Here is an 8,622-nt window from a genome sequence, read left to right on the forward strand (position 1 = left end):
GAGAGAGAGATAGAGAGAGAGAGAGAGAGATAGAGAGAGAGTCACATTACGGTAAGCCACTTACAAAGGCAGTTAAAAAAAATCAGAAATGTTGTTTATGATTTTATGACAGTCCTTGCATTAATTCTTCATTTAAAACCTGTGTAAAATTTGAGCCGTAGAGCGGTTTAAATCATTTTTACAGCTGTTTTAGGGTCTATGGTCATTTTAGGTCATTATGTCATCATTGCAACAAAGTTAATGTTACAATGTAACAGAAGTAGCAACAGATCTTTTCTTCCATATTGGGATGTACATCAAACGGATTTAACAGATTATCATAAAAGAAAAAATGAGTGCATTTGGTTCTATCCATCAGTAGCTGATTGGATTTTGAGATGTGGGCATTACTTGCAGTCCATTGGGGGTGGGGTTTAAGCAGACTAAATGATGACAGAAGTCCAGCGTACTTCACAAAAGAGAATTCTGTCATTTCACTGGAAAATTGAGTAAAAATAGAGTGAGTTTTAATTTCACACAGACTTTAAATTTAAAGTAAAACTGAAAATCATGGTAACGCATATTGTTTACATCTTGTGGCTATTTTTTTAATCAGGGAGTATTTCACGTTTACTTCCACTGTAAGTGCCTCACTGCTTTTATTTAAAGAAAAGGAAGGATTAAATTAATAAAGTGCCACAAGTGCTGTCAGTTGAGCTTAAGTCTTATTGAAACTGAAATATTCCTGGTTTTCCTCATGAGGACCACTGACTGGCCAATATAGGTGATTTCAGGTTTTACTGTCCTTGTAGGGAAATGTCATCCCTGTACACACATCTGCTCTCATGAATACACACGTGCATCAGAATTCCCATGCTTTCCCATTTTACCACAGTTTAGCTCCATTTGTATTCAGATATGTGCCCATCTATACACTATATCAAGGCCAAAATTTTAATCCATCTTTCTTTCTTTCTTTCCTTTTCTTTTCTCTCTGGCACTGCAGGGTCTTGGGAAGAAAGAAAGAGAGGGAGAAGAAGAGGGCTGTGGCTCCTCACTGCTCGACTTATTTGAAGTGTCTTTATCGGGCCTAGCAGCGGCGTCCTACGTGTCCAAGCCTTGCCTCGCTTTTTATCCTTTGTGCTGGCCAAGGTGTGTCAAATGCACAGAGCTTTTGTGCGGTGGGCAAAGATGACACATCGTATTCTGTCTTCTGTCTCCAATGGGTGGGAAGGGGGGAGGTTGAAAGGGGGATACGAGGGAGACAAAAAGCCAACTTACAGAGGGCCTGGGCGCTTCAAAGCATGGTCGCACAAAGGCTTATGAAGCGTTACTTCATGCAGAGTTGTGCCAGATGTAATTGCGGGGTTCCCGAAGATAGAGAATCACACCCAACGCCGTGCCCCACCCCACAATATCTTGAAAGAGCCACTGCCAAAAAGGCGGTGATTACAGAGAGTGAAAGTTTGCTGCACTTTGATTAACCATAAACAACTGAGTAAATAAGCTATCCTTCGGGGCTCCATTACAAATTTCCCCACTTGCTGACTCCAAAAGGTGATTTCACGCATCGTGCTTGATAGACGCCGTGTGAATGGAGGCTTCTGCCGGAATTCATAAAGGGGCGAAGCTCCGCAAAGTGTCAAACTATTTCATAACTGCTTCACACGTTTCTAGTATCAGCAGGATCGGAGTCTCTGGCAGCCTCTTTTAAGTTTAAATTGAACTTTTGACAGGCAATGATGTTGATTCATCGTTGATAAGTAGGTTCTTTGCTCGCTGACTGTGTGTGTCGTGCGGGGACATGTAGGCTCCACTGTTCGAGATAAGCCTTACTCGTCTTGATGTGTCTCACGGTGGCCTCCCGCTGAGACGTAAGCGCATGTAGCGTGCATGTCTAAATATGTTTCTGGGCACAAACAACCAAGAGGGGGCAGGTAACTTGGAGGCAATGCACCTTGTTGCGCCTGAATGCCGCGTAATTGGAGATGACCTAATGATTGGCTGAGGAGATAGGGAGTGTCTGAAAGCTTCCAGATGAAGCTCTCCAGGGAACGAAGTGTTCCTGTGCTACTGGCGGCAGAACTTCCAGGTCCTAGAATATGGTGATTTTTCTGAATGCCTCCATCCGGCTCGCCACAGTGGGGCTCACAGGCACTTAGGGCATGTCAGGTTGTTGGCACCAGGTGTGCTGTGGCTCCATTATGCCAAAAGAATAGATATGAATGAGAAGTGAAGAAAGGTAAAATGAAGAACGTTTGAAGTGCTGACTTTTTGACTTTGCCGAGTGGACCACTTTAAATTGTGAATTGGATAATCAAATCCCCTTTTACGTTGAGAATGCATTATGCATCGGATTAGTAGTCGTTTGGGGCATCGATCAGTCTGCATATTGCTAATATATTGAGTAATTCTTGTTGTTTTTAAAAGTGGTTCATTAGATTTGTGAATATACAATGCAATTCCCCCTCAATCACTGAAGCTATTTGGTGAAACATACCCTAAACTTGTTGCGAGTGAGCGGCTTAATTACTTTTTGTCTGTCCTGGAGTGAAATCGTCCCCAGATTTAAGTGGATATGAAGAAGTCCTTGTACATCCAAGCGATGTTAAATGGCACCTGGCAGAGTAGGGAAGGCCTAGCTCTCCTTTATGACGAGGCTGCTATGAAAGAGAATAATTCATTCTCCTCTATGGCAGCACATGTGTAATAGAGCAAGAGTACAATAAGTGTACCGCTGCATCTTGAGTCTACGCTCACAAAATGGCAGACACACTAGGCAACACTGTACGAAGGGGATGAAACCAACTTTGTGAAAAATCTTGACATTAAAGTCAAAGTGTGCAATGCATTCACAAAAAGTGTAGAGTAGACAAAGCATGCATGACTGATTAATTGTTTTGTTGGCATTCTTCTGCTGCCAGTAACAGCTGGACATAATGCGCCATGATCAGTAGGGGGGGTTTGCTTACAAAGCTAAAAATGAATTTATTGATGAGCACCTCAACCAGTTTTGCAGAGTGAGCATATTGAAAACGCAATTTCCTCTTTTGGGGAAAGACAGCCAGATCTAATGACCAGAACATTTTGAAGGGCATTTTATTTAGAGAAATCGTTCAGAAGATTAGCTCTGAAAGGGTGAGTTGTGAGCCTTTTGGGGTTGTGCAAAATTCAGAATTGAAGAATTGGCTACCTTACAGTTAATAAGTTGGAATTGTCATCTTACAATGACAGCTGTCAGTGTGAAAACCTTGTCCCAAGATGTTTTTAATGCATTTTGGGCACAGAAGGACCACCATTCAAGTGTAACTTAAATATAAAGATTTTAAAATAAATATAGTGGGTTAGTGAAGAGTATAGTGAAGCCTCATGTTACGGTCGTCACGATAGCAGATGACAACATCCAGGATTTATGTACCGCAGGGTAAGATTAAATTAATTTATATTTAACCAGTTTAATATGGAGAGGCACTAAAATGTAGACCTTCGTCTATGTGTTTTTGACCTACACTGTAAATGATGTGAGAACAGTTAGCTATTTAGGTTGGTACATTAGCATGGACTCACTAACTTTAATGTTAGCTAGTTTTAGCCAGAGATACCTTGAAGCTCAAGATGACATTAACGTTCTTCTTCAGTAGATGACTTGGGATTGGGGTTGAATGCTTAGGGCCATTTTGCTCTGTTTTGTTTGGGTTTAGGAAATGGAATAAAATAAATTCCATTGCCCATCCTCTCAGGATACCTGGAATCAGTGTTATAAGTACCCCAGGCACATCGTTTTTCCATTTGTGTAGCATAAACACCATCAAACCGATGAAGGATTCGGATGTTCCACTGATTCTCTATGGCACTGAAACCTAAAAATGTCTGAGTTCCGGTGCAACTGAAACCCAACTGCCATCTATCTATCTATCTATCTATCTATCTATCTATTTATCTATCTATCTATCTCTAGTTCTCCGTTGTTTAATCCATTGTTCTGTGAATCATGCATCTATCCTTTTGTCTATCAATTTAAATCATTTTATCTATAGTTAATGGCTATAAACCTTCAAGACTTTAAACTTATTTGCAAAGTCAACATTCAGTTTGTCTCGATAACCTTTTCTAGTTAAAAAATTACAGTTAAATTCAATTTAATTCTATTTTCATTCAAATTCGAATTGCAAATCTGTATCAGTGCTCAATTACTTAATTCAAATTCAGGAATTTAATTGGAATTTAAAAGCCATTCTTAATTTAGTGCTGAATAGCGCACATGCCGCACAACCCTGATTCCTACAAAGCAGAGTGCTCAGAAAACTACACCAAGCATATGATGCATGAGTGACCTGTCTGTTGTAAGACAAGGATAAGCCACGTTATCCCACCCAGAAGGTCAGGTCTTTCTGAGACAACCCCTAACAGATAGCCTGCTTATGAAAGAAACATATTGGAAATAATAAGACCCAACTGCCTACCCAATCTTCATAGACACCGAATGAACGGAGTTCTCCACCAGAATTCATAAAGAGAGAAGCTCCAAAAACTGTCAAACTATTTTGAACTACTTCACACATTTCAAGTTTCAACGAGATTGGAGTCTCTGGCAGCCTCTTTCAAGTTTAAATTGAACTTTTGACGATAATGATACCACAACTCAGCAAACTCTGAAAACACAAGCTCACAGAGAAAAACACTCTCGTGGTTTAGGCCTTGATATGACATCAAAACGCAGTTTAGTCTAGTAAACCATCTTCTGTCTGATATATTCAGTTCTCCACTGCATATTACTGATACACTGAGCTTCGTCAACATATCAGACCTTCATAAATGGTACTCCTTCACAAATGTATGACATAACCAGCCACGAATGGATAAATGTTCATGTTCTCATACCCTGCAGTTTAAAGGTTAAAAAAAACACACTTAATATTACAAGGCTTATTTAGGCTGGCAATCGAGAACGCGAGTCCAATCCGGACACATCAACAGTAGAGAATGAAAACGTCTTCAGTGTGGAACACTGCAGTTAATATGCATACATAACATGTTGGGGCTGCAGCCTCCTGCTGGGAGCAGGCACGACAAAGCCTCTCTAAAAGGAATACCTCTGGGATCGCTAATGATTAATTAGCTTGTGTCATTAAGTGAAGCAAATGTCACCCAAACTTCCTAGGGAAGCTGTCACACCACGTGCGCTCGCTAAAACTCCCCATGGGGCTGCGAGCAGACGCGTCTCTGCGGCGAGCGAAGCCTGACATCCAGTGGTCACATGAAGAACTGCAGCGTTATTGACAGGCATCGTTGTCGATCAAATAAATACCTTGACCTTTAACTGAAATGACGTTTAGTAGGTCACCAAAAGAGTTGCTTTAATTCTATCTTCTTATTCTGACTGCTAAACTGTGGATTTTGTCAATCAATGCCTCAAACATTGATAGAGTATCATTGGATCGATGTCTGAAACCACGTGAGGAGCTTTCGGTATCACTCAGAAAGCTACATATTTTATCTGTACATGACAGGACAGTGAAACAGTGAAGCAAACAGACACTTACCCGCTCTTACCCACAGTTTCATCCAGCTTACATCCAATAAGGCCGAGGCCTAAACTCTTTTAGTGCTTGCTAGTGTGGTCACTATTCACCCCTTCCTGCTTTCTGTCACATTAGGCTCTCATTCTCGCTCTCAACAATCTGTTTTCCTCCTTCTCTGCTCATTCTCTGACCTGTCTGTGTGGCTGAATGGTGACTAGTGCTGCCTGTCTGGCTCATTAGAAGAGGTCCAGCCAACTGTGCAAGAGAGGCTTTCTCTTTTCAGCCAGATCCTGAGGGGATGGCGGAAGTAGACAGGATGAGGAGAAGCAACAAAAAAATCGCTGGCGATAAACACATTACCAGCGGACACAGGACTCCCCTGGAACGTTCTTAACGCTCACACACCCTTACTCATACAATGGCACACCTGTCAGAGCATTTCCACTCAGTAAGCACGAGCAAAGCGCCCAGGCCCTCCCTCTGGTGCGCTCTCTACGTGGTGCTGCGTGTCTTCAAGAAGACTGTATTCAGTCGTCTTACGACCGTGAGATAATGGCGTAATTTCACCTCAATGTTCACACACATGCGTCCTTACTCGCCTCTGAGGCGTTCCTTCCTTTCTCGCACTCTCAAACAGACACTATGACTATTGTCCAAAATGCTGGTTTTATTGTGTGTGTGGGGTGTGTGCAGTGTTTTCTTTGAGGCCAGGGTGGTCGCGCACACCCTCCAGGAGGTAGAGATGGACACGGCGAATGGGGCTTTGATGGACTTCTGAGTGCCGGCACAAAGCTCTCCATAGTCTTTATGTGTAAAGGGGCGAAGGGTGACCTGCGCTAATCCTGCTGATCTACCCTTTCGGTGCTCTTCTTCTGGTGCTCTCAACTACAACATCATAATCACCGGCCTTTTTAAAATGTATTTATCGAAATAGCTAAATAAATATGTGGCGGATTGGTTGGTTTTGATGTTATGTAGCCAAAAATTTTAAAATTCCTTTCAAGTTGTTCTTCTTTTTCATGTTGTAGGACTCATGAGTGTGTAAATCTTCTGTAATGCCACTCTTGTCTCTGTCTATGTTCTTTGTGCTCGGTCTGTCATATGTTTGGGGCCCAGACAGACAGCAAGTCAGACACCTCCTGCTAGACCGGCCATGTGATGTGTATGTTTCAGGGCCGCCTGTCAGATAGGGAGATTTAATTAAAGTCTACTTTGTTCCATTATGCCATCTTTCCTTACAACACCACTCCTCTGAAATTAATTAGACCGGTGGTATTTGCTATCCTCAATGGCGGAATCACCTTCCTCTGAAAGGACGCTTACATCTAAGACACTTTATTTTTACACACTTAAGGGTTTGTTGTTTTTTGTGGTCATTACCCTATTCAGTCTTGGCTTTCATGCAGCTGTGGCCTTGGCTAAAAAATAAAGGCCTTTGTACTTGCTTCATGAATACAAGCAATGGGTCCATGGCAGGTAGCCCTCATAGTAAGTTAATCTCCTGAAAGAGCCCCATACAAGTAGTTTTAATGTCTTCCTTTGGCCCACTGAGGACTGTCATCAATCGAGCACTTCGCTCCTTTGTGCCGGTGGTCCGGTTGCATGAATGGGAAGCACCAGACTGTGACAATGGCTGCCAAGAGCGGCAAAGTAATCACCTTCCAGGGAAAACATAAGTAATCACGTCTAAACTGTTTGAGCATCCATACAAACAGTATTCTGTGATCTGGGAATGTGAATGGGAGCTTTTCTAAAGTGCTAGTGCTTCTAGGGCTTCTGTTTGTTTATATGTGAGGACCAGAATCTTTCTGTCACCACTCGCTCTGCACTGGAGAAGAAAGTGGCCATTACATTTAGTTTAGGATGGTGGTAAAAATGCAGGGTAAGACAGAGTGGTGAGTTTAAAAAAAGAACCAACAGTATATGCAACCAAAAATACTTTCAAATTAATTAAATGTAGTATCACACAAACTGAACTTAATCAGTTTTTATGATTAGTCTACTCTCAATATATTCTTCTCTGTTAAAATAAATAAAGGCTTCTGCAGGAGCTGTGTTCCTATCTCAATTTAAAGTTCCTATCTGACTGTAAATTTGAAACAGTTCTATTTCCTTAGTGAAATTACCATCATTATCAAACAGAGAGGATTCTGAGTTAAGATGTTTCTGTAATCCAGCCTGATCACCAGAGCCGCTAGGTGGCCTCTTCTAGTATAATGCAGTGTAACACGCAGTCATCAATTATTATTCACAATGTGGATTCTTACACAACCCTGCAATGTGTAATAAAATTCTCTTTGCATTATTCAGTAAATAAATCTCTCTGAGAATAGCAAAGAGAGGGATTTAGAGGAAATGAGAAATGAGATTTAAACTGATTTCATTACCATATTATGACTATATCATTTAATTTCACAATTTGGAATTATGAAAAGGTCAGTTGTAACTCGGAGACATGGAAAGATGGTAATACCAATGATCCATGCTCGACGATGGAAATAAAAGTTGATATCTATGAGAATTGCATAAATAAGAAGGAGCAGGCTATGATGATGGCATGATAGACCATCTACAGTACGTCCGCAAAATTTCAGTTGTAATTTCGCTTATAATGCACTAGATGGTGCTAAACACCAACAGCATATTGATATGAGTTTGCTATCAGTAATATTAGTCGTCTTGATCTTAATGAAACCATTGCCAGAGTAGGCCTACCTCTGGCATCGGAAAAGCACTAATAATAAGTTAGCTAAAAAAGAGGGAATGAATAAGTTGTGTGTATCAGTAGAGTACACTAAAATGCAAAACAATACTTACAATACTTCCCTTTAGAAGAATATGTAAAAACATATTATCAATCTATCTGTGAGATTTGCAATCTGTTCGGTCAAGTGCGACATAACATTGGCTCAACCAACGGTGTGAGTTTGAATGAACAATGAAAGATGAAAGTTTGATACTTTATCACTAAAAAAAGTCATTATTTTTGCACAACTAGAATGTTTTACAAATGTATTAGGCCTATTCATCCATCTAGTATGGACTAAATCTATAATGTCTAGAATGTCTAGTATGCACTCCAAACACGCTATTCCTTTTAGGACCCTGAAAGTAAAAAAAA

Source organism: Sinocyclocheilus anshuiensis, unplaced genomic scaffold (genome assembly GCF_001515605.1).
Source record: "Sinocyclocheilus anshuiensis isolate Anshui unplaced genomic scaffold, SAMN03320099.WGS_v1.1 scaffold635, whole genome shotgun sequence".
Lineage (NCBI taxonomy): Eukaryota > Metazoa > Chordata > Actinopteri > Cypriniformes > Cyprinidae > Sinocyclocheilus > Sinocyclocheilus anshuiensis.